The sequence below is a fragment of the Tyto alba genome, unplaced genomic scaffold (genome assembly GCF_018691265.1).
Source record: "Tyto alba isolate M040663 unplaced genomic scaffold, T.alba_DEE_v4.0 Super-Scaffold_48, whole genome shotgun sequence".
NCBI lineage: Eukaryota > Metazoa > Chordata > Aves > Strigiformes > Tytonidae > Tyto > Tyto alba.
This window is the reverse complement of record NW_024881324.1, coordinates 12,793,696-12,802,843: the sequence shown is the minus strand read 5'-3', so window position 1 is coordinate 12,802,843 and position 9,148 is coordinate 12,793,696. Positions and strand designations below refer to the sequence as shown.

Sequence of the window (9,148 nt, the reverse complement as noted above, 5' to 3'; positions counted from 1 at the left end):
TGGGACAGAGCTATGGCCCAGATAATTTCTTACTTTGTACTTTAACACAAAGAAAGTTGAGGCAGGTCGACATGCACAAAGCACACGCTTTGTTCACTGGTTTTGTAGCTGATGGCATACACCAAGTTTGAAGTTAAAAGGGAAATTGTACCCAGTGGCCAGCCAAGAAGGGATGTAGTCAGGAGCCCTCAGGTGAACGTCCCCTCCTGGGTGCCCGCTCCAGTGCAGCAGGGGATCACAGTCATCTCAACAACCCCCCGCTATAACTTTCCCCTAGTAAAATTATACCCTTCATTAAAGGATGATCAAGTTGCCTTTCAGTGACCTTTGTCTGATGACAACACTGGCACTAACTGGATTATGCTTAATTGGGTAAAAATGTTGCACACTAGTTGGCTGCTAAGCCTTGTGCACATCTGTAATTAGGTAATACTTATCATATATGAAAATTACTATTATTTACCCATTATCTGGCATATTTGTTCTAATATGGAGTCATCAGTCTTAGAGGCACCCAGTGGTCAGGGTGTGGGAACCTCAGTGCAGCATACAAATTATAACTTGACAGCAAGGCAATGAGAAGGTAGAGGAGAATAGGACAGAAGGATGGCTGAGATGTAGAAAGCAAGCCCTTTCTCATGGAATACGACGCAACAAATGCACCAGTACAAGGCCATAAGGAGAAGAGCATTGAGATACCAGGCCAAGAGGCTGCCACAGCAGCCCCAGGGTATGTTAAGTGAAAGGCTATAAGCAAAAAAAAAAAAAAAGCCCTCTAAAAATTGCAAATGCAAGGCTTTTAGCAATAGGCAAGTACAAGCACTTAAGCACTGTGCAACATTTGGATAACGCAACCCTCTCTAAGACTCATAAAAATGGCATAGCAATAGGGCGTGGCGTGCTGAGCATATCTTCCACTCTGGGTACACCCAGAGTTTCAAACTACCCTGTGCATTTGGCACACAGCTGTTGATGGGAAGGTCTGAGCTTTATTTCTGAGCTTCATTGTGTGTAAGATCTACTGTAGGTGGGAAGATTAAAGAGTAAGGAACACCTAAATCTAGAAAGAACAAAGCAGAGCTCAAGAGCTGAATGTCAGTAATTGCATCAGGTGTAAAAATACAATTAGTGACATTGTAATTACTGAAATTAAATATCAATTTATATGAGTATGTGCTATAATACTTTTGACAGCCTCAAACATTGTGTGATATCAAATAAAAACAGGATGACAGCTCTCTAATTTGTAAAGAAGTAGTACTAGAATCATTAAAGCTCACTTAAAGGATTTTATTTTGTAAGTTACAAGGACAGGAAAGGTTTTAGTGCACAGAGGATAAGTGCTTATAAATGCCCGGTATAACCATGCATACATCTGCAGCTATTCAGATACACAGCAGCTTTTCTAAAATACAAACATGGTACGTGGAGTATCAAACCCTGTAGCAGCACCATAGAAAACTTTGGCCTGAAGGAGAGAGCAGTAAGAGAATCATTCCCTTTGGGACAGGACCCACCTCACTTCAGACACTGCAGGCACATGGGTTGGACACTAGTTGCATCAGTGTCTTCCTCCAGTCAGCGGAGAGAAACAGGCACCACCGCAGACAATCCTTACCATAGAAATAGCCATTTAGGATGCCTGGTGGTGAGATGAATCCAGGTGATATCTCTCCCTTACTAATTTTCACAAGAGATCTTGCCATCCTCTGGAGAATATTTTCTCCAGTGTGCCTCTCCAAGGTTGGCCCTGTAAGCATGCAGGAGATCTGCAGCCACAAGGCAGTGAATTTTTTTCCCCTTCAAAACAGCTTTACTTTCCTCTCCCACCTTCCCTCTTTTCTTCCAGTGTTTAAGTCCTTTCTGCTAGCAGGATGGCATTTTTTTTCCCCTGTTGCTAGGTTGGTAGCCTAGTTTCCCAAGGAAAGGAAGCTTATGAGATCACACTGTCTGTGCAAGTGCCAGTCAGTCCCTCCTAAATAATTTTTTGAGCCTGTGAACTGAGTTTGATCAAACTTGACAGGGGATGGTAGTCTCTAAGGTTTGAGCTGCCTACAAGTGCTGTGGAAGTAGGTGGGCATAGGAGAAAAACCCTGGGAGTGCACCCACTGCAGAAACACAACTGTATTACTAGACGCCAGAGAGTCCACATAGGAAACTGCCATTACCACTGAACACCATGGGAGATACAATTTCACAGATTCAGCAGCTCACAAGACAACTTGATTAATATGAGCATGAGCAAAATGTTCTTCTCCCCTTCTTCTAGAGCGCAAGTCTTCCCATTACAGAGCAGCAGGGGGGGGGAGCTCGGAAATGACAGGCCAGCAGCGTGAATTTTGAGCTAATTGCTGCTCCTTCTCACGCCAGTACTCATGCAGCACTCTGCTCAATGTCCTTGGGGCTCTGGCACCCCCATTTGCATGATCTAGCTCACACAAAGGACAAGATCAGAAACTTCAGACCACAGACTAACTTGAGCAAAACAAATCCTAAATTGCCGTGAGCTGGCACAGATCTGCTGTAGTCACTGAAGCTGCCTTATAACGGGCCATCATTTCTAAGCACAGCTCCATGACTAAGCATCTGGCTCGTTTTTCTTTGCATTTGTCTGTTACAATTGCTAATGGCCATTTGTTTAACATGAGCATGAGTTGGAGCATAAGCTAAAGACCAGCAAAAGCCGTGCGTAGGCTGTCTCTCACTTATTCTTGCTGTGGCTTTTCCTAGAAGTCAGCCACCTCAGTACTGCCTGACTAGTGAGCCTGGACAACCTCTTCACAGTTCCTTGTTAACAATGGAGAAAACCAAGATATTCACACAGGTGGGACTCAAAGAGAAGCTGAAATCACTTAGCTTACAGAAAAAAAAACAAACTAACCACAGCCGACATTAAAATGGAGGCTGAGAAGTTGTGCAACTTTGTGAGTTCAGTGAAATATTGATCTTTTCATCTTCTCCTAAGCCTTCTAAGTATTGATGTGCCAGATCTCTGGTTTAGGTGGAGAGAGAGCAAATCACTGACACCTAAAGAAAAGGGAATGAAATGAACCTCTGATGCACAGCAAAGCAGGGAGATCACCAGCAATGAGCGACATGGCTGAAGATGGACTGGCATCTCTGAAAGAAGGACGGGTATTGGAACTTGTCCTCAACAGCCTAGCCAAGGGCACAGGCTGAAATTCACTGCCCAAAATGCCTGCAGCGCAGCATCTGCATTCAGTAGGTATGCTACAACATTATTTAAAATGAGGCTTCTTCAGAGGGAGACGTGAACCACAACTCTTGTGCACCCAGGGCTGAATGTTTTCTCTTACACAGCAGATCTATGAAGCCACAGGGAAGCATCCTTTACCTATTATTTGTTGTTGCCATTTCAATCCAGACGTTTTTCTTCGGATGAAAGCTAAAAGATAAAATAAGATCACTCTAATTAATAATGCCTACCTCCTCATGTAGCATTTTTCAACCACCAAAGTTCTGAAAGTGCTACTCCCATTTAATAGACAGTAGAAGTAAGGGTGAGGGAGATCAAATGAAATGTCTTGGCAACAGAACAAAACAAAGTCTTGCATCACAGGTCTAGTAAAAGGGATAAGGGTGCCTATTAAGCCTCAATAAAAAGCAAAACTTAGGACAATTTTCTGACATATTGGATCCTCAAATGAGGCACTGTAAAACTGATGCAACCAATGTTCCATGCTAACAAGATACGTTCTGGATTTTTCATCTGGCAACATAATTCAGGGATTTCTTGGAATATGGGAAGTGAAATGGGGCAGTGGCTTTACAGGGATCATACCTCTGCAAAGACAGATTGTGCCAGAGGACTGGGAAAGTGGAAGTGCCCCAAAGGAGCACAGGAATGGATAAGATCTCTTTTACCACCCAGTGAAACAAAATGAATTAAAAGGAGCATAAATACCAAACAATGAATTTACTGCAAAACTTCTCATACTTAAGATATTGCTATTAGCAGTTCTGACAGAGAGATGCTGTACCAGGCATGTGATGTGACTCTTGAAAAGATGCATTTGGCAAAATGAGATCACGTACCAAGCCGGTCCTGTAGTAAACTTACTGATAGTGTCTGCAGCAAAATACATGGTTTAAGGAGCAATAAATCTGATTAAAGCCATTCCTATCAATGTCAGTGATGATTTTCTTCCTTTCTTCCTTTTTTTTTTTTTTTTTTCTTCAGTTTGGTTGTCTGAGGTTTAGGTTTTTTGTTCCCTGTCTCAGGGAGCATCAGTTTGAATATCTAGTAGTTTCCAAAGTGTCATAAAAATTGGTGGTATTAAAGGATGCACTGCCCATCCACTCTTGAGTTGACTGATTCACAGCAAAAAAAGGTGCCCTGCAGATTTGATTTTTGATGCTTGAGAGATTTAGTGAGTTTTTCACAGTCTTTAGTAAATTGATATCATAGGCAAGAAACCTGGAGGCCCAAAGTACGATGCACACACAGGCACTTCATATTTTGGTGGCATGAATCTGGAATTCATATTTGGATAGCATCCCTGTCAGAGGCAAAGCTGGGCATTTGAAACCCTTACCTAGGCAGAATGTATATTGACTTCAGGGGATGCTTTTTCCCAGAGAAGGGCTGTGTAAAGAAGGTCAGGACTAGTTGTTTGTCCCCTGCAGCAATGTTGTTTCTCTTGCTGAGGAGACTTCCAGTACCTGTGGGCACGGATTTCTACTGGTGAATATCAACATTCGGATGAACTGATGGTGAGGCTCGCCTTGACCTTCAGCAGGCTCTTTCTATCTTTCCTTCATATCAGCTTAGGAGATAAACAAACAAACAAAATAAACCAATGAAAATTAAAAAGCTAGGGTAGAGGCCATAGGCCAGGTTTCTGATCAGCTGAATCATTTAAACCTATTTCTGCAGTATCTCCTGAAAGGCAGAGCCTACACCAGCACAGCCTGATCATCCATTAGCAAACCCTTAGCTCAAGAGTACAGGGTTTTGCATAAGATCTTCTAACACAGACCCACCGTGGGGATTTGAGGAGAAAGGAACAGCAAATAACTCACCAATGACAGTGCTGTGTCTCTCCCTCATCACCTCCAGCTTTTCTTCTCTTTGGTTCACTGGTGGAACTGGGCGGCAGAAGGTCCTTAGCCCAAAGCAAATGAAATCCCTTGCCGTACCACCACTGCAATGGATCTTGGGCTGAAACTGTCCCTCAGGAGAGACAGCAGCCAGCTGAAAGCATATTTGCCAACAGCACCATTGATCATCAGCTGCCTGTAGCCTAAAGCAACTCTTTCAGACAGCTAAAATTGCATCTGATTTTGTAACAGACTCCTCTGCAGTCCCCATCACTTTCCCACTCCCTGCAAAAAAAAAAAAAAAAAAAAAAGAAATCCAAACCCCCTCCTTTGCCCTGTGATGAAGAATGAAGTGGCTCTGAAAAATAACCTGATTTGCCACCTTCTCCCACGAGTCCTGCTAGCCACCTCCTGCACTGGCCATGCTTTGCAGTAGTCCCTAAGCAGAATCTACAGCAAAGGTGAAGGAGAGAGAAAAGCTGGAGGAAGAATAGGGAGGGGGAAGGTAGAGAGACTACGTACCTAGAAAGCCAGGGCTATTCCTGCTGCCTACCCTGGAGGCACCACCTCTGCATCAGGCAGGAGTAACAGAAGGAGAATTTGGTGCTTTGAATTTAACAAGCTCATTTTCCTTTAATTGGGGCCCTCAGGCACTGCTGTAGTGTACCTAATGGCACTAATTATTAATGAATCAGCCCTGATGAACAGGAAGGCTGAACTGGCCTCTATCTCCTTGGGTTGTCAGTCTTTCACAGGGCCTACTGGATTTCACTAGGCAGGAAAGCAACTGCACAGATTTAAACAGGGCCCTGGAAAGAAAGAGGTCTAGGAGAGTCCCTGCCACTGCTTCTTCTGGGGCATAGACGTAGCCACTGGAAAGTCTTGCAAGAAATGGCTACTACACCTTAATTTTATACCGTCCCTCCCTGCTCCCTCTGTAAGGACCAACCTGTTTGCCCTCACTATCCTCCAGCCAGCTTTTCCTCAGTTTTTGTGTCCTGGCTGAAGCTTTTGCTCCCAGCACAGGCCAGCTCCATCTCCCTGTTACAGCCTTTGAACAGGAGCAGATGGGAAAGGGACCTTTTTTTTTTTTTCCCCTTTAAAGCAAAAAAAAAACAAAAAAAAACACCAAAACAACAAAAAACAAAACAAACCCAAGAATCAACCGCCACCCCCTCAGATCAGTGCTGGCTCAGTATGGCCGTGCTGGAGGGCAGCCCAAGAGGGGAGCAAGGAGCAGCCCCCACCTCCAAGGCTCAGCCGGGCTGCTAAAAGGTGAAGCCTGGCAGAGAGCAGCCATCGCCAAGGAGGGATCCCCCAGCGCCAAGGGGGGAGGAAGGAACTGGCTCCCTGCGGCCCCCCAGGACCGCAGATGCTCAGCCGGAGCTGGGGGCAGGAATTAGGGCAGGCAGAGCCGCAGCGGCTGCAGTCTTCCCCGAGCAGCCAGCCAGCCTGAAAGGCCCTGGCTTGTCTTTTTTATTGTTTGTTTGTTTGTTTGTTTTTGTTTTGCCTTTTTTTGGTTGTTTTTTTTCTTTTTTTTTTCTTTTTTTTTTCCACTGATCTGCATTTATGCTTTTTATTTTTTTATTCCCTCCCTTCCCCCCCCCCCCCCCCCCCCCGTGCGTGTGTTTATTTTTGTTTAAATAGATGATAACTCTACTGTGGTTACTAGCCACGTTTAAATGCTTTTCTGTTGCATTTCCCCCCCCTGCCCAGTTCACCAGCTCACGCTTGTCCAGGAGTTAGGGTGTGTTCAGAGGCTTAAACCTCTCCAGCGTTTGCTACAGCATCCGCTGCTCAGGGCAGTGGGACCAGCCCAGTAAGGGACACCCCCGCCTCCCCCCGCAGCCCCCCCTCGAACTCCCCCCCCTCCCCCCAGATGCAAGGCGACAGGAGGCAAAGTGAGTATGCTCAGTCCCTGTCTGGGATTTGGGGGAAAGCTCATGTTTCCTTGGCTATAAAACAAGGCAAAACAGATAAATCACCCCTGGGTTAAAACAAATAAATAAATAAAAATATATATATTTTTTTATTGCACTCAGGCTTCAGGAATAACCCCTGGAAGGGGCCGAAAGGGGAATAACCACTGCCTTGCGCATTGAGAGGCTTTTATAAAATAAAGGGGGGGGGAGTTCGTGGATTGCTCGCGTTCCCCGACAAAAATACCGAGCTGGGGGCGGGACCGGGGTTTGCTGCCGTCCCCGCCGCCTGTGCGGGAAATCCCGGGGGTGCGATGCCGGTGTTGGAGCAGCAAATGCCCCCGTGAGCCCCAGGGTGCCCGCGGGCCGCCCTGCGCCCCGGGGATGGGCGCCCGGCAATGAGAAGCCTGAAAGGGGAGACTCCCCGGGAGGGGTCTGGGGGACGGCGGGAGGAGGGGGGGACCCGGACAACCACCCCGCCCCGCTCGGCTGTTTTTCCCTTCTTTTATCATTCGCCTCAACTGTGGGGATGTGCTAATTACGGAGAGATTATCCATTAGTAATCCAACCTCACGCGAAGATAACTCGACTCCACTAAGGAGCAGGAAACCGCTCTCTTACTCCGGAGTTTGGGCTTGCTTCCGAGGGGTGAGGAAAAACTGGGAGGTTCCCCCTTCCCACCGTCCAGCAGCCGAGAGGAGGGGGGCGGCGGCGGGAGCAGGCCCAGGGGGGGCCCCACGGCAGGCTGAGGAGCCCCTCGCACCCCCAAGAAGGGGTCTCTCTCCCCTCGGCAGCTGGCATTTCGCGCGACAGGGTAAATCGGAACAGCAGCGCCTGACCTCATGAATACAGAGATGTGCACAGGAGAAAAAAAAAAAAAAAAAAAATCAATTTAGGTCTAGATCCTCTGCGGGGAGGGAAACTAACCCAAACCGTTTAAACAAAGCTCTGCTCTCCAGGGTTTTCTTTTTTCTTTGGTGGTGGTGGGAACTGTGTCTAGAGGGAGGGCAGAGGGAAAAGAAATGCAAGCAGACCTGTGTCTGCCGAAGGGCGACTGAGCTCTGCAAAGCCTCTCCCCCCCCCCCCCCCCCCAACACAGGCATAATGTATTTTATCATTAAAAAATCAACATTGCTTCCAGTGGTAAAGGCGCCTGGCTCCGGTTCCTGAGCTCATTCGTTGCTGGGATTCAATCCGTTTGGGAAATGCAGATTGGCTTGCGACCCACTGTTTGATTTATGAACTGTTACATTTGCTATTGCTTACACATTACATTGCGGACCTTGGGAAAGAAGGGGAGCAGGGCGAGGGGGGCAAAGGGAAGAGAGACCCTGCCACCCTACACATGGGCAAGGGAGAGCTCCTGCGCAGCCCACGGCTCCCCACCGGAATGTATCACCCCAAACCAGTTCGCGGCCCCTACCTCCCCATCACCCACTCACCCACCCACCCCCGGTCGCCAGCTGGGCTCTCTCCTTAAAAGCAGAAAGGACGTGTTTACTCTTTGATGTGTATTTCTTTATAAAGGCATCAGACGTCTATAAATAGACGAGGTTAGAGCAGCTTCTGCTGCGAAATCAATACCCCGTCCCCCCCTTCCCCTTGCTCCTTCAGATGAGCTGCCTTATTAATTATGAAAGGGCTCCTCTGCGCCCCGGCTCCGGCTCCTCAGCCTCCTCCTTAATGGTGGTTGCTGCTCTCGCTCCTCCGCGGCTCCTCCGCGCCGCTCCGCGCCCGCTCCCGCGGGCCCTCCGCCGCCCCGCGCGGGGTTCTCTGCGCCGGCTCCGCGCAGCTGGGAAGCGGGGGTGCTGCGTTTTGGGGTTTCGGGAGGAGGAGGAGGAGGAGCGGGGTGAGAGGATTTAGAGCATATTTTTAAGAAAGAAATGACAAAAAAAAAAAAAAAAAAAAAAAAGGAAGGCTCCGACTAACCAATTCAGCCGCCCTGTCCTTGTTTGAACTGAAATTGCCACGTTCATCAAGGGATCGGGTCGGGATTTAGCCTTCCTTGCCTTCAAAGCCCTGTGCTTTCCAATATACTCTAGACATTTTATAAAAAGGACGACACCCTCATTTCAAACAATAATTTTTATTTTATACTTCTGTCTATAGTTTGTAGCAAATCTTTTTTTTTTTTTTTCTGAATTGACTTTATAATAAACTTTCGTTTA

General features: G+C 47.0%; 1 long non-coding RNA gene across 1 annotated transcript; it reads right to left on the bottom strand.

Annotated features, from left to right (window-relative positions):
• Positions 1-1,276: 1,276 nt before the first annotated feature.
• LOC116961309 lies at positions 1,277-5,395 on the bottom strand. The gene is made up of 2 exons (XR_004406943.2): positions 4,557-5,395; positions 1,277-3,406 (listed from the first exon to the last, which is right to left on the bottom strand). It is a non-coding gene; the product is annotated as an uncharacterized LOC116961309 (long non-coding RNA).
• Between the last annotated feature and the right edge of the window lie 3,753 nt (positions 5,396-9,148).